The sequence below is a fragment of the Buteo buteo genome, unplaced genomic scaffold (assembly GCF_964188355.1).
Source record: "Buteo buteo unplaced genomic scaffold, bButBut1.hap1.1 HAP1_SCAFFOLD_37, whole genome shotgun sequence".
Taxonomy (NCBI): Eukaryota; Metazoa; Chordata; class Aves; order Accipitriformes; family Accipitridae; genus Buteo; species Buteo buteo.
In genome coordinates this window covers 1,307,501-1,320,000 of record NW_027439207.1, presented here as the reverse complement: position 1 = coordinate 1,320,000, position 12,500 = coordinate 1,307,501, and positions in this window count along the sequence as shown.

The window sequence follows — 12,500 nt, the reverse complement described above, 5'->3', positions numbered from 1 at the left end:
ACCGGACGTGCTAGAGGAGACAGCGACCCACCGAGACGGGCACGACCCCAGGACCAAGGCCCTCTGCCAGGGCGGCTCGCTCTGCAGCAGGCGGGGGAGCGGCACGAAAAGCATCAGAGACGGCAGCGGCGGAGGGGGACGCCCCCCTGCCGCCCGCGGCACGCCTCGGGGCCCACCCGGGCAGGTGCAGCCCACACTCGCCTTTTTTCCCCGTTTCTTTGGCTCAGCCGCCCCACCGCCCAGCGCTGCTCACGGCCGGCACCTGCGGGTACCCGGACCGAGGCCAGCACCGGCGCCTCGCGTGTTTCAGGACATCTGAGGGCTCGCGGGGCCACGCGGCCGTCACACAGCCCGGTTCAGTAAAGAAGCCCGAGGAACCCCGCTGAGCAGGGGAGGACGACACTGCCGCCATCGCGGCCCCCTTCGCTCGGGGGGGGTGCAGGACACCACTTCGCATGCAACGGGAAGCGAATTGGAAAGGAGACCACCCTGCCTGAACACCGGACACTGCCGTGACTCCCTATTACGGGGAGCACAGAAGAGCCGGCCCGCCGAGGGCCCTCTCCGACGCGACCCGAAAGGCCTCATCGATCAGTAAGGGAAGGGAAAGGAGGAAGGAGCGGAGGCCCCACGGCCACGAGTCCTGGGACAGCGACGGCCACTCGCACCCATCGCCAGCCGGGGGCGGACGGCAGGTGCGGGGGCTCTGCGTGCGAGTGAGAGGGCAACGTCTGCGGAGAGGTGCAACGCCGGCCTGAACACCGGCAGAGCCGGCCCGCCGGGAAGCCCCTCCGACGCGCCCTAAACGCCTCATCGATCAGTAAGGGAAGGGAACGGAGGAAGGAGCGGAGGCCCCACGGCCACGAGTCCTGGGACAGCGACGGCCACTCGCACCCATCGCCAACCGGGGGCGGACGGCAGGTGCGGGGGCTCTGCGTGCGAGTGAGAGGGCAACGTCTGCGGAGAGGTGCAACGCCGGCCTGAACACCGGCAGAGCCGGCCCGCCGGGAAGCCCCTCCGACGCGCCCTAAACGCCTCATCGATCAGTAAGGGAAGGGAACGGAGGAAGGAGCGGAGGCCCCACGGCCACGAGTCCTGGGACAGCGACGGCCACTCGCACCCATCGCCAACCGGGGGCGGACGGCAGGTGCGGGGGCTCTGCGTGCGAGTGAGAGGGCAACGTCTGCGGAGAGGTGCAACGCCGGCCTGAACACCGGCAGAGCCGGCCCGCCGGGAAGCCCCTCCGACGCGCCCTAAACGCCTCATCGATCAGTAAGGGAAGGGAACGGAGGAAGGAGCGGAGGCCCCACGGCCACGAGTCCTGGGACAGCGACGGCCACTCGCACCCGTCGCCAACCGGGGGCGGACGGCAGGTGCGGGGGCTCTGCGTGCGAGTGAGGGCAACGCCTGCGAGAGGTGCTCCAACGGCCTGAACACCGGCAGAGCCGGCCCGCCGTGGAGGCTCTCCGACGCACCCGAGGACGCCTCAGCGGGCGCTGCCTGTGGGTCTGGATCAGTCAAATCGTGGAGCGGGAGGTGCCACGGGCCACCCGGCTCCAGACAACGATTCCCTTGAGGAAGGTAACGGGACCGGGGGATGGCCACAGCAGGCTCAACTGCCCCAGCTCCTCCAGCGTTCGAGTGCCGGCAACCGCCACCGGCTGCCGGTCTTTGCCCGCCCCACAGGCAACCGCTTGCCGTCGGGGAAAAAAAAGGCACCTGGACCCATGCCGCGCACGGGTGTTCGGGGCCTGGGGGAATGCCACAGAAGCGAGACAACCCCAGCCGCCTGCGTTCGACTTGCCAGCCACCAGGTACAGCCGCACTTTTCTTCCCGCTTCGCGGGCTCCAGCTTAAGGCCGGAGAAAACGCGATGAGGTGCCGCCACCTCTAACCCGGTACAGCGCTGCAGACCTTTCCACCGAGCCCTCCTGCAACCAGGCAAGCCGGGGCAGGCCGGACACCACAGGCCGCCCACGCGTGGCTCATGCCGGCAGAAACAGGACGAGGCGCTGCGGCCTCTCACCTGTGCCATCATCGGGCCCTTGGGGGCTGGGGGGAAGCTGCGGCACGCACGAGAACCCCCAGCCGTCTGCATCCGGCTGCCAGCCACCGGGACCGGCTGCCGCTTGCACTCTGCCCAATTCGTGCATGGGCTCCAGCTTAAGGCCGGAGAAAACGCGATGAGGTGCCGCCACCTCTAACCCGGTACAGCGCTGCAGACCTTTCCACCGAGCCCTCCTGCAACCAGGCAAGCCGGGGCAGGCCGGACACCACAGGCCGCCCACGCGTGGCTCATGCCGGCAGAAACAGGACGAGGCGCTGCGGCCTCTCACCTGTGCCATCATCGGGCCCTCGGGGGCTGGGGGGAAGCTGCGGCACGCACGAGAACCCCCAGCCGTCTGCATCCGGCTGCCAGCCACCGGGACCGGCTGCCGCTTGCACTCTGCCCAATTCGTGCATGGGCTCCAGCTTAAGGCCGGAGAAAACGCGATGAGGTGCCGCCACCTCTAAACCCGGTACAGCGCTGCAGACCTTTCCACCGAGCCCTCCTGCAACCAGGCAAGCCGGGGCAGGCCGGACACCACAGGCCGCCCACGCGTGGCTCATGCCGGCAGAAACAGGACGAGGCGCTGCGGCCTCTCACCTGTGCCATCATCGGGCCCTCGGGGGCTGGGGGGAAGCTGCGGCACGCACGAGAACCCCCAGCCGTCTGCATCCGGCTGCCAGCCACCGGGACCGGCTGCCGCTCTGCCCGCTCCAGCTTAAGGCCAGAGTCAAAGGACGAGGTGCCGCCACCTCGCCCGCCCATCACCAGGCCCTCAGGAGGCGGCGGCAGCCGCGGCGGGCTGGATGCTCACGGGCAGCTGCCCTCGCATATACCAGCGCTCCACCTTTGCCATCATCGGGCCCTCCGGGGCCGGGGGAAAGCCGAGGCAGGCTCGGCTCCACCCGGTCTTCCAGCGTTCGAGTGCCGGTGGCCGCCGCCGGCCACCGGGCTATGCCCTGCGGAATCCACCTTTGCACCTCTCGCACCACTCGGGTCAACAGCCACCGCCAGCCTGCCAGACCCTCGCAGGCGCCCGGCTGGCTTACTTGGAAAACACCGGGAGAGACCAACCGGCCGAACAGACAGAAAACGAGCCGAACCACCAGGCAAAACCACCACCACAACGGCCGCCCAGCGCTCCACTTCGCCGGCTGAGCCGTAAGCCTTGCAGCCGCTCACTAGCGCTGCTCCGTGCACGAGTCACCACTACCTCCTATAGTACGGGAGATCACGTCCCCGCCCCCGGCCGGCTCCAAGAGTGCCGTCCCTGCCCACCGGGGAGACCCGCCAATGACACCGACTTTTACGATGACGTAACTGGAGGCAGCGAAAAACAGCGACCCCTTGGCCAGCTCCGAGAAAGTGGCGGGGCTATCAGGTCTACCTCCCCGCCCCCGAAATGCGGCTAAGTCCCGCCGGAGCCGGGTAGACCTGGCGGCTCTTTTCACCGGCCGCTGCGGCAGCGACACCCCGCGTCCTCCGGGCGCCGCCGGCGGCCGCGCCGGCCTCCGGAGCCGGGTAGACCTGGCGGCCGCCCGCGGAGCCGGGTAGACCTGGCGGCTCTTTTCACCGGCCGCTGCGGCAGCGACACCCCGCGTCCTCCGGGCGCCGCCGGCGGCCGCGCCGGCCTCCGGAGCCGGGTAGACCTGGCGGCCGCCCGCGGAGCCGGGTAGACCTGGCGGCTCTTTTCACCGGCCGCTGCGGCAGCGACACCCCGCGTCCTCCGGGCGCCGCCGGCGGCCGCGCCGGCCTCCGGAGCCGGGTAGACCTGGCGGCCGCCCGCGGAGCCGGGTAGACCTGGCAGCCCTTTTCACCGGCCGCTGCGGCAGCGACACCCCGCGTCCTCCGGGCGCCGCCGGCGGCCGCGCCGGCCTCCGGAGCCGGGTAGACCTGGCGGCCGCCCGCGGAGCCGGGTAGACCTGGCGGCCCTTTTCACCGGCCGCTGCGGCAGCGACACCCCGCGTCCTCCGGGCGCCGCCGGCGGCCGCGCCGGCCTCCGGAGCCGGGTAGACCTGGCGGCCGCCCGCGGAGCCGGGTAGACCTGGCGGCCCTTTTCACCGGCCGCTGCGGCAGCGACACCCCGCGTCCTCCGGGCGCCGCCGGCGGCCGCGCCGGCCTCCGGAGCCGGGTAGACCTGGCGGCCGCCCGCGGAGCCGGGTAGACCTGGCGGCCCTTTTCACCGGCCGCTGCGGCAGCGACACCCCGCGTCCTCCGGGCGCCGCCGGCGGCCGCGCCGGCCTCCGGAGCCGGGTAGACCTGGCGGCCGCCCGCGGAGCCGGGTAGACCTGGCAGCCGTTCGGTGCCCCTTGGGCGGGGGGGGGCGGGGGGGGCAGGTGCGCCTGTTTTTGGTTCGTTTTTTTCGGTTTTTTTTTTTTTTTCTTTCTTTTGAGATTTTAGCAAATCTGATTAAAAGGGCCACCCTCTCCCGGTTCTCCCGGACGGCATTTCTTTCCCCCTCCCCTTCCCGAGTTTGAACCACTTCTACACCAAGGGAGCACGTTTAAACGTACTGTCTGATGCAAGAGTTATTTCACCTTTATTGATTCCGGCGGGAAATATTAATACAATATTAACGACAACCAGTTTTCAAAATAATTTTTGTTTCCTGACACACACACACCCCCCCCCCACCCTCGTCGTTCTCATGCACGTGCACGCACCTATTCCGAGCCGGTGGCTGCCAGGCACTTGCCAGCTTCACCACACCAGCCAGCCCCTCTGCTCCGCTGCTGCCCCCCCCCCCCCCAACCATATTCTGTCGGCGGGGTCCGGGCAGAGGTGGCAGCCCCCGGCACAAACTGCCCGGCTCCCCGGCGCGAGTTCGCTGTTCACTGGGTGCCTTCAGGACTGGTAGCCCCTTGCCAGGTTCAGGTTCGGGTCCCGGCGCTGCTGGGTGCTCGCCGACTTTTGGTTTTGGTTTTTGCGGTCTTGGGCTTTTTTTGGGGGGTTGTTTTTAATTTTTCTCCCCCCCCCCGCCTGGTTTTTTTTGGTGTTTTTTTGACGTTTTCCTTTTTTTTCATAAAATAAATACTTTAAAATACATATCTGCGATCCTGCAGGCACTGCCACCCCCCCCCCCCCGGTGACACACGCGCGCTCAGAGGCGCGCGCACACACACACACACACACACACACAGAACGCGACGCAGGCACACACAGCTACACGCACCCCTGCACCGGTGTGCTCCCCCTCCCTCCCCGCGCTGCAGTCCCGGACCTGCAGGCCAGTAGGTGCAGCCCCCCCCCCCCCCCCCTCCCCCGGCCCCACCCGATCACAGACTTTCCGGCGCCCTGGAGACGGGGGGTTGGGGGGCGGGTGGCTGGGTGGGGTGGTCTGCAGCCCGGCAACGGGGCCCCCGGAAACTGTGGTGTTTCCCGCCACGGCAACGGTCTGCTGCTCAGTCGCGGCGGCAGCAGCGGCGGGGAAAGGAGGCTAGAAAAGAGGGGGGGCGAGAGCGGCTGGCGAGCAGGCGGGGAGCCTGGCGCAGAGGTAGGCTGGCGAGGGGGGACGGTGTGTCTTTTCGGAGAAGGCTTCTGTTTGGATCGGTTGGAGTTTTATTTTTTTTACTTCTCTCCCCCGTCCCCGTCCCCGTCCCCGTCCCCCCCCCCCCCGGTCGTTTAGTTTTCCCCCCGCGGCGGGGGCGGGCAGGAGTGGAGCAGGGCGAGAGCGGCTGGCGAGCAGGCGGGGAGCCTGGCGCAGAGGCAGGCTGGCGAGGGGGGACGGTGTGTCTTTTCGGAGAAGGCTTCTGTTTGGATCGGTTGGAGTTTTATTTTTTTTACTTCTCTCCCCCGTCCCCGTCCCCGTCCCCGTCCCCCCCCCCCCCGGTCGTTTAGTTTTCCCCCCGCGGCGGGGGCGGGCAGGAATGGAGCAGGGCGAGAGCGGCTGGCGAGCAGGCGGGGAGCCTGGCGCAGAGGCAGGCTGGCGAGGGGGGACGGTGTGTCTTTTCGGAGAAGGCTTCTGTTTGGATCGGTTGGAGTTTTATTTTTTTTACTTCTCTCCCCCGTCCCCGTCCCCGTCCCCGTCCCCCCCCCCCCCGGTCGTTTAGTTTTCCCCCCGCGGCGGGGGCGGGCGGGAGTGGAGCAGGGCGAGAGCGGCTGGCGAGCAGGCGGGGAGCCTGGCGCAGAGGCAGGCTGGCGAGGGGGGACGGTGTGTCTTTTCGGAGAAGGCTTCTGTTTGGATCGGTTGGAGTTTTATTTTTTTTACTTCTCTCCCCCGTCCCCGTCCCCGTCCCACCCCCCCGGTCCTTTAGTTTTCCCCCCGCGGCGGGGGCGGGCGGGAGTGGAGCAGGGCGAGTGCGTGGCTGGCTGAGAAAGAAAGGCGGGAGCGGGGCCACGGGTGCGGCAGGATAGGGACTCGGCAGCTGGGGTTTAGAGACGGCAGGGCACCGGGGGGGCTCCCCTCTCCCGCCCGGGCACGGAGCCGGCAGGGACGCCGCAGGGTCCTAAAGTCTCCCGCCTTCCACCACCGGGGGCGGCAAGCCTGGTGGCGGAAGGGGGGAGCAGGGGCAGCCAGGCTCGGCGCGAACTGCGTGGCGGGAGGGCGGGGGGGCGGTGTGTGTGTGCGTGCAGCGGCGGGCCCGGGGTGACGGGGGTGGGGGGTGTCGGCCCGGGGCCCTGTTTCGGGCGGGGGGGGGGGGGGGGGGGGGGCTGCGCGCGTGTGCGTTTTGAGCGCACGACTGTGAGCGGGGCAGCGGGTGGAGGGTTTGGGCTGGGGGGGGCCGGTTGCGGGGGGGGGGTGCGCACGTGTGTAGCCCCGTGCGAGTGGGTGCGGTGGCGGGCGGGAGGTGTTTGGGGCGGGGACTCGAATGGGGGGGGGCAGTGCGTGCGTGCGCGTGCGTGTGTCTAAGGGCGGGTGAGCGGCTGCAGCAGCAGGCGGTGGGCGTTCGGGCCGGGGGCCTGTTTTGGCGGGGTGCGGGCGCGCACGCAGGTGGAAATGAGAAAGATTTGTAACGGTGTCGCTAACGCCGCTTTCTCTGTTACAGCCCGGGTGGTCGGCCGCTTCGACGTCCGGCCTGCGCCCGTGCCTGCCTACGGGCGATGCGCTCGGCTCCCGGTCGGACCCGTCCCTGGCAAAGCAGCAGCCGCGTGCCTCGGCCTGGGCAGAGACCTGGGGCTCCAGGGCCCCAGCCAGGGCTGCCGGAGAGGCGCGCCGCGCTTCCGACAGAGGGGCATCAGCGGCTCCGTCGCCGGCGGGATGCGTTCGAGCGGTGAGGAAGGTCCCAGCGGCCTTAGGCGGTGGCGGGGGGCGCGCTCCTTCGGCGACGGGAGCGGGGGGGAAACGGCCCCGGGGTGGGCCGGTCAGCCGGCACGGCGGCCACGCGAGCTCGTCGTCTCCGAGGATGCTCGGCTAAGTCGGCCTCGGCCACAGGGACCGCTTGTCAGGCAGCCGACTGGCTTTCTTCAGAGGCCTGCGAGACCGCCGTCCCTCGGAGGCCAATGAACAGTTAATGCGCGATAACGCAGGGGCCGGAGAACGCTAACGTTAACCAAGAGCGTCGCAAGGTCCTAAAGGAGTGCCGCAATCAAACTTTAGGAGTCGGTAATTTATAATACTGGTGACTACTAATCGAGTCACATTCAATCCGTGACGATCCGCTGGTAGGTACGTACGTACGTACGTATTCCTTCTCCGGCTATTAACGAAGGGACGCACACCTAGCGTGCGTGAACGAATGAGTTTTGTTATTTAAGGAACTGCCAGAAAGCGTATTACCGCGTAGCGCTAAATCAGTCGGTAGGTGACGCTCCATAAACGATACAATCCAGCATCGCTCGTCAACTGTTAATAACTTCAATCGATGACGATTCATAGCGTATCGATTCTTCTGTATTCGTTTAGGAGCGGATCCCACGCCAACGGTGCCACGCGGTACCCGGACGGCCACCGACTCGTACAGAGACGAGAGAGCAGCGTCGGCGCCTCTTCCCGAAGAAGTCGTTACCGATAAAGTACACCGACTGCGGGTAACGCTTTGCTCTCACGTTTTTGACGCGTGCCTGCCTGCCTGCCTGCCTGCGTGCGCGGTAAAAGACAAGCTGTCAGACACAATAAATTTTAAGAAAGTGGAATCGCGGAGCGGTCTTAATACACTAATCAGGACCGGCCCGTAGCGCGGCCAGGGAGTGCAGGCCGACCCTGCAGCGTGGCCAGGTTTACCCGGAGACACAGGTAAGGAGGCCAGGACTACCCCGGAGCATCAGGTAGGGATACCGGGCTGACCCCCAGAGGGTCAGGTAGGGTGGCCGGGCCTACCCCGGAGCGCCTGTAGGGACCGCAGGTGTACCCCGGAGCACCGGTAGGGGTACCGGCACTACCCCGGAGGATGAGGTAGGGGCGCCAGGCCTACCCCGGAGCGTCGGGTAGGGATACCGGGCTGACCCCAGAGGGTCAGGTAGGGTGGCCGGGCCTACCCCGGAGCACCTGTAGGGACCGCAGGTGTACCCCGGAGCACCGGCAGGGGTACCGGCACTACCCCGGAGGATGAGGTAGGGGCGCCAGGCCTACCCCGGAGCGTCGGGTAGGGATACCGGGCTGACCCCAGAGGGTCAGGTAGGGTGGCCGGGCCTACCCCGGAGCGCCTGTAGGGACAGCAGGTGTACCCCGGAGCACCAGTAGGGGTACCGGCACTACCCCGGAGGATGAGGAAGGGGCGCCAGGCCTACCCCGGAGCGTCGGGTAGGGATACCGGGCTGACCCCAGAGGGTCAGGTAGGGTGGCCGGGCCTACCCCGGAGCGCCTGTAGGGACCGCAGGTGTACCCCGGAGCACCGGTAGGGGTACCGGCACTACCCCGGTGGATGAGGTAGGGGCGCCAGGCCTACCCCGGAGCGTCGGGTAGGGATACCGGGCTGACCCCAGAGGGTCAGGTAGGGTGGCCGGGCCTACCCCGGAGCGCCTGTAGGGACCGCAGGTGTACCCCGGAGCACCGGCAGGGGTACCGGTACTACCCCGGAGGATGAGGAAGGGGCGCCAGGCCTACCCCGGAGCGTCGGGTAGGGACACCGGGCTGACCCCAGAGGGTCAGGTAGGGTGGCCGGGGCTACCCCGGAGCGCCTGTAGGGACAGCAGGGGTATCCCGGAGCACCGGTAGGGGTACCGGTACTACCCCGGAGGATGAGGTAGGGGCGCCAGGCCTACCCCGGAGCGTCGGGTAGGGACACCGGGCTGACCCCAGAGGGTCAGGTAGGGTGGCCGGGCCTACCCCGGAGCGCCTGTAGGGACCGCAGGTGTACCCCGGAGCACCGGTAGGGGTACCGGCACTACCCTGGTGGATGAGGTAGGGGCGCCAGGCCTACCCCGGAGCGTCGGGTAGGGATACCGGGCTGACCCCAGAGGGTCAGGTAGGGTGGCCGGGCCTACCCCGGAGCGCCTGTAGGGACCGCAGGTGTACCCCGGAGCACCGGTAGGGGTACCGGCACTACCCCGGAGCATGAGGTAGGGGCGCCAGGCCTACCCCGGAGCGTCGGGTAGGGATACCGGGCTGACCCCAGAGGGTCAGGTAGGGTGGCCGGGCCTACCCCGGAGCGCCTGTAGGGACCGCAGGTGTACCCCGGAGCACCGGCAGGGGTACCGGCACTACCCCGGAGGATGAGGTAGGGGCGCCAGGCCTACCCCGGAGCGTCGGGTAGGGATACCGGGCTGACCCCAGAGGGTCAGGTAGGGTGGCCGGGCCTACCCCGGAGCGCCTGTAGGGACCGCAGGTGTACCCCGGAGCACCGGTAGGGGTACCGGCACTACCCCGGAGGATGAGGTAGGGGCGCCAGGCCTACCCCGGAGCGTCGGGTAGGGATACCGGGCTGACCCCAGAGGGTCAGGTAGGGTGGCCGGGCCTACCCCGGAGCGCCTGTAGGGACCGCAGGTGTACCCCGGAGCACCGGTAGGGGTACCGGTACTACCCCGGAGGATGAGGTAGGGGCGCCAGGCCTACCCCGGAGCGTCGGGTAGGGACACCGGGCTGACCCCAGAGGGTCAGGTAGGGTGGCCGGGCCTACCCCGGAGCGCCTGTAGGGACAGCAGGGGTATCCCGGAGCACCGGTAGGGGTACCGGTACTACCCCGGAGGATGAGGTAGGGGCGCCAGGCCTACCCCGGAGCGTCGGGTAGGGATACCGGGCTGACCCCAGAGGGTCAGGTAGGGTGGCCGGGCCTACCCCGGAGCGCCTGTAGGGACCGCAGGTGTACCCCGGAGCACCGGTAGGGGTACCGGTACTACCCCGGAGGATGAGGAAGGGGCGCCAGGCCTACCCCGGAGCGTCGGGTAGGGACACCGGGCTGACGCCAGAGGGTCAGGTAGGGTGGCCGGGCCTACCCCGGAGCGCCTGTAGGGACCGCAGGTGTACCCCGGAGCACCGGTAGGGGTACCGGTACTACCCCGGAGGATGAGGAAGGGGCGCCAGGCCTACCCCGGAGCGTCGGGTAGGGATACCGGGCTGACCCCAGAGGGTCAGGTAGGGTGGCCGGGCCTACCCCGGAGCGCCTGTAGGGACCGCAGGTGTACCCCGGAGCACCGGTAGGGGTACCGGTACTACCCCGGAGCATGAGGTAGGGGCGCCAGGCCTACCCCGGAGCGTCGGGTAGGGATACCGGGCTGACCCCAGAGGGTCAGGTAGGGTGGCCCGGCCTACCCCGGAGCGCCTGTAGGGACAGCAGGTGTACCCCGGAGCACCGGCAGGGGTACCGGTACTACCCCGGAGCATGAGGTAGGGGCGCCAGGCGTACCCCAGAGCGTCGGGTAGGGACACCGGGCTGACCCCAGAGGGTCAGGTAGGGTGGCCGGGCCTACCCCGGAGCGCCTGTAGGGACAGCAGGTGTATCCCGGAGCACCGGTAGGGGTACGGGTACTACCCCGGAGGATGAGGTAGGGGCGTCAGGCCTACCCCGGAGCGTCGGGTAGGGATACCGGGCTGACCCCAGAGGGTCAGGTAGGGTGGCCGGGCCTACCCTGGAGGGTCAGGATGGGGGGCCGGGATCCATCGCCGCGTGCCCGTAGGGACAGCAGGTAGAACTCCGGCACATCACAAGGGGTTCCGCCACGGGCCCAGAGTACTGGTGGGGGAACGGGTTCTATCCCGGAACGTCGCCTGGGGACACCGGGCGTAAGGCGGAGGGTCGGGTAGGAAGGCTGGGTCTAAACTCGCGCGCCCGTAGGGACAGCAGTTTTTCCCCCGGCGTACCGGGCGGGGGTACCGGTACTGCCCCAGAGTACTGACGGGGGTACACGGGTACTGCCCCAGAGTACCGGGCGGGGGTATACGGGTACTACCCCGGAGTACCGGGCGGGCTCACGGGTACTGCCCCGGAGTACCGGGTGGGGGTATGCGGGTACTACCCCGGAGTACCGGGCGGGGGCAGGGGTACTGCCCCGGAGTACCGGGCGGGGGTACCGGTACTACACCAGAGCGCTGGGAAGCAACGCCAGGCCTACCCCGGAGCATCAGGTAGGGATACCGGGCCTACCCTGGAGGGTCAGGATGGGGGGCCGGGATCTAACACCGCGCGCCCGTAGGGACAGCAGGCAGAACACTGGCGCGTCACAAAGGGTTCCGCCACGGGCCCAGAGTACTGGTGGGGGAACGGGTTCTATCCCGGATCGTCGCCTAGGGAGACCGGGCCTAAGGAGGACGGTCGGGTAGGAAGGGTGGGTCTAAACCCGCGTGCCCGTAGGGACATCAGGTGTACCCCGGAGTACCCCGGAGTACCGGGCGGGGGCATACGGGGACTGCCCCGGAGTACCGGGCGGGGGTATGCGGGTACTACGAAGGAGTACAGGTGGGGGTTACGGGTAGTACCCCGGAGTACCGGGCGGGGGCATACGGGTACTGCCCCGGAGTACCGGGCGGGGGTATGCGGGGACTGCCCCGGAGTACCGGGCGGGGGTATGCGGGTACTACGAAGGAGCACAGGTGGGGGTTACGGGTAGTACCCCGGAGTACCGGGCGGGGGCATACGGGTACTGCCCCGGAGTACCGGGCGGGGGTATGCGGGTACTGCCCCGGAGTACCGGGTGGAGGTATATGGGTACTTCCCCGGAGTACCGGGCGGGGGTATGCGGGTACTGCCCCGGAGTACCGGGCGGGGGTATACGGGTACTACCAAGGAGTACAGGCGGGGGTTACGGGTACTACCAAGGAGTACCGGGCGGGGGTACCGGTACTGCCCCGGAGTACCGGGCGGGGGTATGCGGGTACTGCCCCGGAGTACCGGGTGGAGGTATATGGGTACTTCCCCGGAGTACCGGGCGGGGGTTACGGGTACTACCAAGGAGTACAGGTGGGGGTTACGGGTAGTACCCCGGAGTACCGGGCGGGGGTACTGGTACTGCCCCGGAGTACCGGGCGGGGGCATACGGGTACTGCCCCGGAGTACCGGGCGGGGGCATTGGGGTGCTGCCCCGGAGTACCGGGCGGGGGGCATAGGGGTACCGCCCCGGAGTACCGGGCGGGGGTATACGG